This window comes from Candoia aspera, chromosome 10, assembly GCF_035149785.1.
Source record: "Candoia aspera isolate rCanAsp1 chromosome 10, rCanAsp1.hap2, whole genome shotgun sequence".
NCBI classification, from domain to species: Eukaryota; Metazoa; Chordata; class Lepidosauria; order Squamata; family Boidae; genus Candoia; species Candoia aspera.
The window spans coordinates 3,223,857-3,235,662 of record NC_086162.1 but is presented as its reverse complement, the minus strand read 5'-3'; the positions used below and the strand labels follow the sequence as shown (position 1 = coordinate 3,235,662).

At 56.7% G+C, this 11,806-nt stretch overlaps 1 protein-coding gene across 1 annotated transcript in view; it reads right to left on the bottom strand.

The window, feature by feature from the left end:
* YARS1 (tyrosyl-tRNA synthetase 1) overlaps nt 1-6,948 on the bottom strand; it is a 277,651-nt gene extending 270,703 nt beyond the window's left edge. The window contains exon 1 of the mRNA XM_063311719.1: nt 6,943-6,948. The gene's annotated coding sequence lies outside the window, so the exon portion shown is untranslated. The remainder of the gene's footprint in view (nt 1-6,942) is intronic.
* Nucleotides 6,949-11,806: the final 4,858 nt, after the last annotated feature.

Here is an 11,806-nt window from a genome sequence, read left to right as displayed (position 1 = left end):
CTGCACGATGTCAAAAGTGTAAATAGCCGTTTGCAAGAAGAATTTAAACGCTGCCTGCATTGTGTAAATGATGCTACTGTGGTTGTTTTTTCCTTAAGGCTTGGATGAGCTTCTCTGCTTATGCGTGAGTTCAGGGTCACATACACACAGACTCTCCCACCCCACCCCCCACCCCTTGAGCTGAGTGACTGTGACTCTCCTGGAGTCATGCACCAGTGGAGGGTCTGGAAGGGTTTTTCCCTGTTTCCAGCCCAACCCTGCAATTGCTGGGCTATACTTTTTATGCCTTTGCCCCCCAGCGCGATCTCTAAACCTCCTGCCCCTCCATCCAGCGGCCTGCCTCTGTCTGTCCCTTTCACGTTTGGTGCAGCAGCAGGGAGAGGGGGCAGGCTTTTAGGTGCCAAACACTACAGGCTTCGGAAGTTCTCTTGTGTGGTCAGGTGCTTTGCCCCTGGTTGGCTGGTGCCACTTAGACTCTCTCCCGGACGTGGTCCTGCTTTCCTGTTGCTGTCTCTCTTACATCTCCCCATCTTACTCTTCCTCCCTCCTCCCTTAGGTTGAGCCAACTCACATTCTGTCAGCCGAAGACCGCTGCATGCTGTCTGGATGGGTTGTTCCTTTGGCAGTGGCAGGCCCTCCCTTGCGCTTTATCCTTACAGCTCTTGGCAAGGCTGATGCTTTCCGTCCTCTCCCTGGATTGCTGAGTTTCCAGAGACCAAGGCCTGCAGCGGAACAGAGGCACATCATCCTCGGGCTGCACGCAGCCTCCCCAGACTGAGCAGGCTCGGAGTCTCTTCTCCCCCACGTGGGCTTTGTCTCTAGCATTTTGCCCCTTGCTGATTCTCACTGCAAGGCCTTTAACTTCCTTCCAGACTCCAGTTGTGGATTCTAAACTCTGATCAGCTGGCAGAAATCACACTGATGCATGCAAATTGGGGCAATTTAAAGGGAGAAGTTTTAATATTTTTTTAAAAAATGAATTTTGTTAAATGCATATAGTGCTGCTTCTTGCAACTCATAGTGGTTATGCGAAGGATTTTAGAGGCTGAAAGTGGTGTGGGGGGTCTGCTTGCTTGCTTAGCGTGGGTGGATTTCAGCCCTTGCTGCCCTTGGCGCTTCCCCTCGGAAGCAGCAGCAACCCTTGATCCCAGAGACGATGCCCATCCGTGCTTTGTAATTGGGAATGCAGTTGCTACTAGTAGGAGTAGGATGAATGAAAGAAGCTTCCGGTGGGCCTGTTCCTTCTGCGGAGGCCGCGACCTGATGCGAATGCCCACAACGTCCGGATCCTTGGCTAGAGAGGCGGCGGCAGCCGAGGCTGCCCAGCCCAACGGTGGCACATCAGTGAGCAAGGTCTGGGGGTCCTTGCCTGGCAAGGTGGCGATTGGGCCATTTGGACAGAGAAGGTGCCTCAGGACAGAGTGAGCTGGGTCCGCGGAGGGTCGCAGAGCTTTTAGGCTCTGATGGCTTCAGAGTACGTTCAAAGGCAGGGGGCTTCTTGGGAGGTGGCTGAGTACTTGGAGAGGCTGTGTGAGGGAGAAGCAGTTACGCGCTGTCGGGTCCCATCAAGCAAGCGAGGGCGGAGCGAACTGCACAGGAAGGGAAGGGAAGCTAATCTCTCTGCTTCCTTGATGCCGGCTAGCACAGAACCGGAGTGGAAAGACTTGGATGCCTGCCTGCGCCTTTGCTCTTAATCTGTGGCCGGCTGTGCTGCTCTTCCACAAGTCTGGATGTCTCCACCTGGAGGGAAGAAGGGATCTTGACCACTCCCCTGCCCCGCCCCCTGAGGACAAATAGCAAAGCCGCATCAAAGATGGCAAAGGCTCCTGTGGCCGGTGGGAACAGCCCGGCTTGCAAGTAGTTAAGTGGTGCTGGGGTGGGGGGAGAAGGAGAGTAGGGGGAGGAGGCTCCTCGCAAGGGCTGCTTCCCCAGAGCTCGGCCACTGGTCTTGGGGCCCCCTCAGGCTGGTGCTTCCTCTGGGTGGACAGGCTCTCTCCTGCAGAGGCTTCCAAAGAAAAGGGGAGTCTGGGGGTCCAGATGGCCGTGCCACATTGTCCTCCGGAAGGGAGCTGGTAGGGCTCCGAGGATTTTCTGTGCTGTGTTTTCTTGGCAGGTGTCCTGCATCGGAGGGAAGGTTCTCCAGTGCTGGGCTCAGAGGTTTAAAATGACTGCTGGTTCTTCAGCCCATTTTGTGATTCGAGGGGAGGGAAGGGGAGGGGGACGGATGAAGGAGGCAGAGCAAAAGCTCCTTCATCCATACAAGTGGTTTTTCTCATTAAGAATACAGTATGTGATCTGGTTTTGTTTTTTTAAAAAACTGCATATCCCATTTCCAAGATCCAGGCGGGATATGAAACGCCATAGGAAAAAGGGAATTCCAAATAAAGTGTTGGCATATTTTCATATTTGAGAGATGCTCCAATACCTGGATCATGAGATGATTATGTACCAGGGCCTTTCTGAGCCTGGGGTGCCACCCGGGTCTGCCAAGCTAGTTTTCAAAGTGTGTTCCCAGAGGAAATGGCTCTGGTGTGGCTGGCAGGTGGGCCCACGGCCAAGACGTTGAGCAGGGGGCTGGACTCTCTGAACCCGGCCAGGAACGGAACACTCTGCACCTCTCCTGGCCAGCAATAAGCGGTCCTAGCTTAGGTGGTTCTCCAGCTGCCCAGAAGAAAAGCCCACCTGTCTTCCTCCAGCTGCAATCTGTGGGGCCAGTGCCTGGGAGTGCTGCTGCTGGGAGGCAGTTCAAGGTGCACAGCTGGAGCAGCCCAGCTGCTTTGCGTTAGCTGCACCATTTGTGTTCAAGGCCAGGTGTCATGAGTGCCGTTGAGCTAAAGTCATCAGCGCAATGGCACTCATGACAATGACAAGGAAATAGGTGAAGGGGTACAAGTTAAGTAGCCATCAACCCACAACGACTAACGGCTAACAAACAATAGCTAAACGGATCACGGAGCCACCCAAGCCATCAGCGGCAATACAACGGGGATCGCCCAGCTGAAAGCAATCAGCAGAAGAATGAAAACCTGAGGATGGGCGATCCTGGAAACCCTCAACCAATGGCAGGGCAACGCATGGGACAAAGGGGGGTGACGTGACCGAGAGCGAGGGGGCGCTGACCGGCGCGGGGTATTTAAACCCCGCACCGGCGCGCTCCTGTCACTCTCAGCTTTTTTCTACCAACGTTGTACCTACCCTGAAATAAACCAGAGCCTGCTTTGCAAACCAGTGTCTGAACGTTATTCAGAGGTAGGCAGCGCATGACACAAAGCTGAGAGTCATAAACTCAGCCTCGCCGAGCCCCACCGGACGACAACGAGCCGCGGGAGGAGTAGACGGCGAGAAGACCAGCAAGATGAGGCCGGAACGACGCGGGCAAGGAGGGCGAGCCGCGCGGCAAGAGACAGAGGAGGACCGACCGAGGCCAGAGGCACCGCGGACTCCCGGAGCCATGGACGCCCACCCCACCCGACCCGAGCCTCAGCTCCAACCCCAAGGGGAGATGGCGACGGAGGCAACCCGACCGCGGGAGGGAGCAGCATGACTTCCGAAACCAGCGGAGGACCCCGCGCCCCACATCGCACCCCAGCAACGGGCGTGGAGCGACAGCCCCACGATGCTCGACACGGAGGAGGACGACGGAGACACCCATCAGACGGAGGAGGAAGCGGACCCGCGGCGGAGGGACGATGAACCCCACCGGCAACCCACCCCCGAGGACGCGCCAACGGAACCGGCCCCAGCGGCGGCGCGGGCTGTGGACGAGGAGGCACGAGCTGAACTCGCGGCCATGCGGGCTCAGCTGACGGAACTCCGGACCATGCTCCAGGCGCTCATGCCCCCCGCGCCACCCAACGACGTCCCCGCACAAGCCCACACCCCGAGCGAAGCACCGAACCCACACGGGCCAGCGGAGAGCCAGCAGACGGCACAGGCGGCCGACACCACACCCCGGGAAGCGAGAGGCGGGGCCGCACAAAACGCCCGGGCCCCAAAGGACTTCCCCATCTTCGATGGGACCCCCTCAAAACTCTCGTTTTTCGTGACCAACGCTAGGGAGTTCATGGGGAGGCACGGACACTCCTATGACTCCGAGGCCGACAAGATCGCCGCCGTGGCGATCAAACTCCAAGACAGGGCGGCGGACTGGTACGTCCAACTGTACGAGTCCAGCTCCCCCGCCCTCGCCACCTTCCCTGCTTTCATCAAAGAGATGAAAACCTACTTCGAAGACCCCCTAGCTAAAGTACGGGCGAAAAGCGCACTCCAGAGACTTAAACAGGGCACACGCACGGTCCCTGACTACGCCCTGGAGTTCAAAGCCCTCGCGGGAAAGGTCTGCGACTGGTCTGAGACCACCCTGCTGGAAATCTTCAAAAGGGGGCTCAACCGCGACGTTCTCCAATGGGCCCTCTACCGCGACGACCCAGAAACGTTACACGGGTGGATCCACCTCGCGGGAAAAGCCGAACACGCGCACCGCACCTTCCTGATGACAACCACGGAAGACACAAACTATGTCGGGAAAAAGGTACCCGCACCACACGGGGGGATGGCCGGCCCCATATACCCAAAAAAGAAGTTCAACCGGGAGCCCTGCGGGAGGTGTGGCAAATTAGGGCACAAGACGGCGGATTGCTTCGCCAACCGACCGCCGACCAGCGCGCCCAAGCCCGCCCCGAAAATTAGCCCCAAACCACCCAACCCGGGGCCGCCCCCTCACCGCCGAATGACCGTGGCCACAGCGACACCGGAAGAGGGCTGGGACGCTTACTGGGGGGAAGAGGACAATACCGACCCCGACCAGCCGGCGGGAAATGCTCCCCGCTTGCTCTGAGACGCGTGGCGAGGCAGGCGGTGGGACAACAACGCGGACCACCTCAACGAAACGACAAAAGCTCCGTAATATTGGCAGCAATTCAACTCTCTGCCGGCAACGGAGCCACCACGGCCGCGGCACTAGTGGACTCGGGGTGCTCAAAAAACCTCATCCACCCCGACCTAGTCGCCAAACTCGACCTCCGCTGCTTCCCCCTCCCCACGCCGCTGGCATTCCACCAGCTGGACGGCTCTACAGCGGGAGGGAAACCAGCCACGCTACAAACCGAGCCGGTCACCCTGCAAATGGGCACTCACACCGAGCGCACATCGTTCGTAGTCACGCCCATCGGACGGCCCATTGCAGTCCTGGGGATGCCATGGCTCGCGAAAAACAACCCGCGGATCAACTGGGCGACCCGCACCTTCACATTCGGCGACGGCGAGTATCGAGCACCAGTACCAGCTGGCAAAAGCAACCCCACGGTAGGACGAGCGGAGGCGACCACACAAGACAATGCCGCTACCACAGCAGACCTACCAGAACAATACGCCGACTTCTCCGAAGTCTTCGGAGAGGCAGAAGCCGACCAACTACCCCCCCACCGCAAGACGGATTGCCGGATTGACCTACTGCCCGACGTCCCCTTACCTAGACCAAAGATTTATTCGATGACCCCGAAGGAGATGGCAACCCTCCGGGAGTTCATCGATAAAAACCTAGACAGGGGATTCATAGAGCCAGCATGCTCACCGGTCGGAGCCCCCGTCTTATTCCGGGAGAAGAAAGACGGGACCCTACGGCTCTGCACCGACTACCGGGGCCTAAACGCGGCTTCCCTGTCCAACAAATACCCCTTACCCCTGGTGAAGGACATGCTCGCCCACCTGTCCACGGGCAAAGTCTTTTCCAAATTGGACCTTCGCGAGGCGTACTATCGCATCCGAATCAGGGAGGGGGACGAATGGAAGACGGCGTTTAACTGCCCCCTAGGCGCGTTCCAGTACAAGGTACTGCCCTTCGGACTCGCGGGGGCCCCTGGGGTGTTCATGCAGCTCATCAATGAGGTACTGCATGAACATCTGTTTAAAGGGGTCCTGGTCTACATCGACGACGTCCTCATTTACACAAAAACGCACGAGGAACACGTAACCTTAGTCAGGCAAGTCCTCGACAAGCTCAGAAGGGCGCAGCTCTATGCAAAGCCTACAAAGTGCGAGTTTCACAAAGAGCGCCTAGACTATTTGGGGTATCGAATCTCCGGGGACGGCATCGAAATGGACCCCGCAAAAGTCGAAGCGGTGCTAAACTGGGAGCGGCCCCGCAACAGACGGCAACTACAGAGCTTCCTGGGATTCGCGAATTTCTACAGGTCATTCGCCCGGGGGTTCGCTGAGATAGCCCTCCCCTTAACGGACCTCCTCAAAACCAAAGGGGTGGGGGACACCCGACGCGCCAAGAACCCAGGCACAGTGCTGAATTGGACTCCCGCGTGCCAGACCGCATTCGACAAGCTGAAAGCGCTGTTCACGACGGAGCCAATCCTCGCGCACCCGGACCCAGAACGGCCGTTCGTGGTCCAAGCCGACGCCTCAGACTTCTCCCTGGGAGCCATCCTGCTACAAAAAGACTCCACGGGGCTCCTGAAACCATGCGCCTACCTGTCAAGGAAGTTCTCCGAGACAGAGAGGCGATGGCACGTCTGGGAGAAAGAAGCCTTCGCGGTGAAATCGGCACTAGAGACGTGGCGACACCTACTCGAGGGAGCCACCCAACCATTCGAGGTCTGGACGGACCACCGGAACCTCGAGGCCCTACGAACGCCTAGACGCCTTAGCCCAAAACAGGTCCGATGGGCCCAATTCTTCAGCCGCTTTGATTTCCAACTGAAGTTCATGCCGGGCAAGAAGAACTTCCTGGCCGACGCCCTCTCCCGGCTGCCCCAAGACGAAGAGCCCGCCCCAGACACCATTGGGACGGTCCTATCCGCCTCGCAACTGGGGATGGCCGTGACCACCCGAAGCGGCGCGCGGAGGCAGCTCGACGCTACGGCGCAGCCGACGGCGGGACAACCGGCGACGGAAAGAAGCCAACCGCAACTACCAGGGGGAATGCGCAAGGACCTCGCCGCCGCCCTCAAAACCGACCCCTGGTTCCTGGCAAACCCCGACAAGGTAACGATGGCGCAAGACCTAGCATGGGGGGAAGGCAGAATCTACGTCCCGGACTCGCAACGCCAGGCGATCTTGCATAGGTCACACGACGCCAAGCAAGCGGGACACTTTGGGTTCCTCAAGACCCTACACCTCACACGGCGCCAATTCTGGTGGCCCGCGCTCAGGCGAGACGTAAAAACCTACGTGGCGTCCTGCCCAACGTGCGCTAGGGCCAAACGGGCACCAGGCAAACCCGCGGGGCTACTGCAACGGGTGGCAGAACCCTCCCGCCCATGGGAGGAAATCTCTATGGATTTTATAGTGGACCTCCCACCCAGCCAGAAGAAAACGGCTATTTGGGTGGTGAAGGACTACTTCTCAAAGCAGGCCCACTTCATCCCCTGCACGTCGGTCCCATCCTCACAACAACTAGCCAAACTCTTCCTCATCCACGTGTACAGGCTACACGGATGTCCCGCACGTGTGGTGACCGACAGGGGCACACAGTTCACCTCCAAATTCTGGCGGGCCTTCCTGAAGCTGACGGGGACCCAACAGGCCCTATCTACGGCTTGGCATCCGCAGACGGACGGAGCCACTGAGGTTCTTAATGCCACCTTAGAGCAATTTATACGATCATATACGAACTACCACCAAGACGACTGGGCTGAACTGCTCCCGTTCGCCGAAGTCGCATACAATAACGCCGTCCACACGAGCACGGGGAAAACCCCGTTCGAAGTAGTCTCGGGGCGCGACTTCGTCCCCATCCCGGAGCTACCTCAACCCCCGGAACCCCAGGTGGACGCCAGCGACTGGGGACGGAAGATCGCGGAAGCATGGCCAGTAATCACGGCGGCGCTAAAGGAGGCACAGGCTGCTTACAAAGAGCAGGCCGACAAGCACCAGCGCCTACAACCGACGTTCCAGGCGGGGGATATGGCCTATCTCTCCACCAAGTTCCTAAAGTCAACCCAACCCTCGAAAAAACTGGGGCCTAAGTACATCGGGCCGTTCCGAGTCACGCAAATAGTGAACCCGGTAGCAATACGCCTGGACCTGCCACACAACCTCCGGAGGCTCCACCCGGTGTTCCACACCAGCCTCCTAAAACCGGCAACCACCTCCCGATGGCACCCAAGCACGCCACAGCCCGCACCGCTCATGATCGACGGGCAACACCACTTCGAGATAAGGGACATCCTCGACTCCCGCAAGCAACGAGGAACCCTACACTATCTGGTCAGGTGGAAACACTTCCCCCACCCGGAATGGGTGGCGGCGCACAACGTTAACGCGCCTGACCTGACCAGAGCATTTCACCGGGCATACCCCGACAAACCGCAACCAAGGTCAGCAAAACCAAACCCCCCCCCGCAGGCCTCCCCCCGCCTCCCGTGCCCCAAGGGAAAGGGCCCCCCCCAAGCCCGCGACTTGGGTGGACCTTCCCCCCCCCGGGACTCACTCCCCCCGCCCCGGGCCCACGGGGTGGTGACAAACAATCGCCAGCACCCTCCCCCCGCCCCCCGGCCGCGGGGGAGTGGCAAGCAAGTCAACAGGGCAACCTGGGGACAACGCCCAAGAGACACAACAAAGGCGACGCACTCTAAATAAGAAAAGAAGGGCCCTACCTGGAGCTGAGAAGCACCCGACCAGCCACGCCTCTCGCCTCGCCGAACTGAGCCAAACAAACAGGGTGTGGCTGGAGCATGCGCACGCCAGGTCAGAACCCGAGCGTGCGCACCATGGACACACCCTGGGAAGGCACGTGGTAGAGGGAGGAGCAAAGGGAGGGGCGACAACTACTCCGGCGGGAACTTTGAAAAAAAAAAAAAAAAGGCCTTTTGACAGCTCTATGGGGAAAACCCAGAAACCCGGGGGAGAACACTATTCGGAAAGGGGGCAGTATGTCATGAGTGCCGTTGAGCTAAAGTCATCAGCGCAATGGCACTCATGACAATGACAAGGAAATAGGTGAAGGGGTACAAGTTAAGTAGCCATCAACCCACAACGACTAACGGCTAACAAACAATAGCTAAACGGATCACGGAGCCACCCAAGCCATCAGCGGCAATACAACGGGGATCGCCCAGCTGAAAGCAATCAGCAGAAGAATGAAAACCTGAGGATGGGCGATCCTGGAAACCCTCAACCAATGGCAGGGCAACGCATGGGACAAAGGGGGGTGACGTGACCGAGAGCGAGGGGGCGCTGACCGGCGCGGGGTATTTAAACCCCGCACCGGCGCGCTCCTGTCACTCTCAGCTTTTTTCTACCAACGTTGTACCTACCCTGAAATAAACCAGAGCCTGCTTTGCAAACCAGTGTCTGAACGTTATTCAGAGGTAGGCAGCGCATGACACCAGGTCTGGAAGGAGGGGTGCCACTGCTGATGGTCTGGCACTGCTTACAAGTCGGCATGCAGACCAGCTAGGAGAACTTAAATGGAAACTTTTCTAAAAGAGACTGCTGGGATAGGATTAAGGTGAGCAAACCTATTTATTTATTGAATGTCAAGGCTACCTGACAAAAACTACATCAAGATTCAAAAAAAGATTCAGCAGGGCCTCCACAAACACCCTATGCCAATCCTAGGAACACAATCAGGTCTTAAGAGTCCCCAACATTTGAAAGGTGGGAGCCATATCTATGTCCAGGCAGATGCTGTTCCAGAAGGGCATGCTGCTTTGGTACCCTTGGATGACTACATTTAACTGGAGGGACCTGGAGCGCATCACTCTGCCCAAGCATACCCCAGTTGGGCAGAAACAATTGGAGACAGATGCTCCCTCAAATAACCAGGCCCTACGCCATGCAGGACTTTATACATGATGACAGCGCCTTGCATTGCACCCAGAACCCCACTAGCAACCAATGCACCTCAGAAAGCAACCGTGCCACATGGCTGTAGCAAGAAGTGCCCATTACTGCCTGCGCCATCACATTTTGAACCACCTGTACCTTCCAGGTGGTCTTCAAGGACAGCCCCATTGCAGTAGTCCAATTTTGTGGTGACTAGGGCATGGGTGGCCATCTGAAGGGCCTCCTGGTTGAGGAAAGGGCACACGTGGCACACAAGGTGAATCTATGCAAAGGTCCTCCTGGCCACAGCTACCACCTGCTCTTTGAGCAGTAGCTATGAGTCCAGGAGAACCCCCAAACTGCACACCAGTCTCAAACAGGGAAGGGCAATTCCATCCAAGACTAAAAATGGAACGTCCCCAATTTTGGGGGAGGGGCAAAATCCACAGCCACTTGGTCTTGTCAGGATTGAGCCTGAGCCTGTTCTTCCCTGTCCAGGCCAGCACAGCCTCCAGGAACTGGGACAAGATGTTGACATCATAACTTGGCTAGCATGGGGTGAAGACGTACAACTGGGTATCATCAGCAAACTGATGATACCTAATCCTGATCTGACACACGACCTCCCTCAACAGTTTTGCAGAGATGTTAAACAGGAGGGGGGAGAGCCTTGAGGCACCCTCAGATGAGGGACTGAAGGTGCGACCTCTCCCCTCAACCAACTGACTAGAATTGGTCATTGAGAAAGGAGGAGATCCACCCTAGTATAGTGCCACCCACCCCAAAACCCAGTTCAGAAGATTCCATAATTGATGGTATTAAAAACCACTGAAAGATCAGGGACTATAAGGATGGGTGCACCACCTCATTCCAGCTCCATCAAAGGTCAACAATGAGTGCACCTTGACAAGCCAGGAGGGTCCTGGATCTAACACACAGGTGGTCGAACCCACAGTTCAGAGGACCTCGTCCACTGCATTGGGAATAACAGAATCAAACTCAATCCAGATTACATCACCAGACTGTGCCCCAGGCAGCTCTCTTGGACCAGCCCAACTCCAAGGGAATCCAAGCAACTGTCTCCACCAGATTGCATGAATTCTCCTCACCATGGCTCTATAGATGTTCTTGGGACCTGTCCCTCCCCAACAGGGAGCAGGTCACCCTAAACAGGTCCACTGGGCAGCTACTGGTGGATGCAATGGGGCAGAGGCAAACATGACTCCCATCTTTCCCTGAAAACCGTTGGTGAGACTGACCCATGTTTCCTCACCTCTAGGCCCCCAGAATGCTCCCCAATGCTTCAAGCGGCCCTTTCTACGAGCAGGTGGTCCCCTTGCCAACAGCCCAGAGTTGGAGCCACCTACCAGTTTTGTTTTCCAAGGATGCCTACCAGATCAAAGCATGCTTGGAAATGCAGCCAAGGCTGGAGAGCGATGCTTTGCTTCAAAGGAAGCTGCTTTCCTTTTGTTTTAATTATTTGGGATCTAAAGAAATGACCCTGATTTGCCTGCCTGATTTTAATTTGGTATTCCTTAGAGGAATGGACTGTAAAAGTAAAGCCAGGCTGTGCTGAGGAAGGTGTCTGCAGCCACAGTGCCTACTCTTGTGCAAAGGCCTGTGGTAGAAACTTGGGATTGGGGGTCCTTTTATGGTAGGAAGGTATAATGGTTTGTGGAAAAGACCTTGGGAGGTGGGGTGAAGAGATACTGCCAGGGAACAGTCAAATAAGAGACAGCAGAGCCTGCAGCTGGATAATGGGTGGAGAAAGAGGCTCAGAAGGGACTCTCCCTAACATCCTAGGCTGTAAAGGAGATGGTGGGAGATTTGTACTTTCAGACTTGCAAGATTCTGTTAAAGTAGCTTGACAATAAAGTAGAATTAGCTCTTTGTGTTTCCTGTCTGGTCTACCTGGGAAGGCTGACAGAATAGGATGCTGGAATCTGCAGGGTGTCCTAGCAGGTGTCTAGCATGGCTGTGCCCCAAAAGTACCTCCTGATCTGGTTGGGCTTATAAATGCTTCCAACTC